Source organism: Vicugna pacos, chromosome 21 (assembly GCF_048564905.1).
Source record: "Vicugna pacos chromosome 21, VicPac4, whole genome shotgun sequence".
Classification (NCBI taxonomy): domain Eukaryota; kingdom Metazoa; phylum Chordata; class Mammalia; order Artiodactyla; family Camelidae; genus Vicugna; species Vicugna pacos.
Window position 1 is genome coordinate 24,001,158 of NC_133007.1, and position 766 is coordinate 24,001,923.

The 766-nt window shown below is 39.9% G+C and overlaps 1 non-coding gene across 1 annotated transcript; it reads left to right on the top strand.

Moving 5' to 3' along the window:
- The first annotated feature begins 430 nt into the window (after positions 1-430).
- TRNAV-AAC (transfer RNA valine (anticodon AAC)) lies at positions 431-502 on the top strand. The gene has a single exon. It is a non-coding gene; the product is annotated as a tRNA-Val (tRNA).
- The last annotated feature ends 264 nt before the right edge of the window (positions 503-766 follow it).

The following is a 766-nucleotide window of genomic DNA, read 5'->3' on the forward strand; positions in this document are numbered from 1 at the left end:
CTTCTTTAAACGATGCCCTGTTGCTGAACTTATTTGTGTATTTATTCCTGTGCGCTCTTCTGAGTTTTTCTGAAGGGCAAGTTGAGGAGCAGAGGGTACACACATTACGTATTGTAATAAATATTGTCAAGTATCTCTCAATTTATTATCAAATTAGAACTTCTCAACATCATATGAGAGGGCCAGTTTCCCTAAACCCTAATCAACCATCAGTACTCTTCCTTTTTTTAACTTTACAGATCTCCGCAAAAATGGTTCGTTTTTTAATTTTCGTGCCTTAAGTGTTAGCAAGTTTAAAAATTCTAGTAATTGTTAAGTGGCCACTTGTGTTTATTCTTCTGACTCTCCATTGCCTCTCCACACTTTTCTATTGGATTTTTAGTCTATTTCGTATTTATTTGTAAGAGTTCGTGGTATTCCGGCGGGGGAGGGGAGTATAGCTCAGTGGTAGAGCGAGTGCTTAACGTGCACAAGGTCCTGGGTTCAATCCCCAGTGCCTCCATTTAAAAATACATACATACATACATACATACATCTAATTACCTCTTCCCACAAAAAAAGAGTTCTTGGTATCCTGTGAAAATTAGCTGTCTACTCCATGCGTAGGGTAAACATTTCTCTAGTGTGTCCTTTTTCTTTGTTTGTTCCTCTCTCATCTCTCCATCACAGACTTTGGGTTTGTTGGGGTTTTTTTAATGGAGGTACTGGGGATCGAACCCAAGACCTCGTGCATACTAAGCGCGCGCTCCATCTCTTAGCTCTGCCC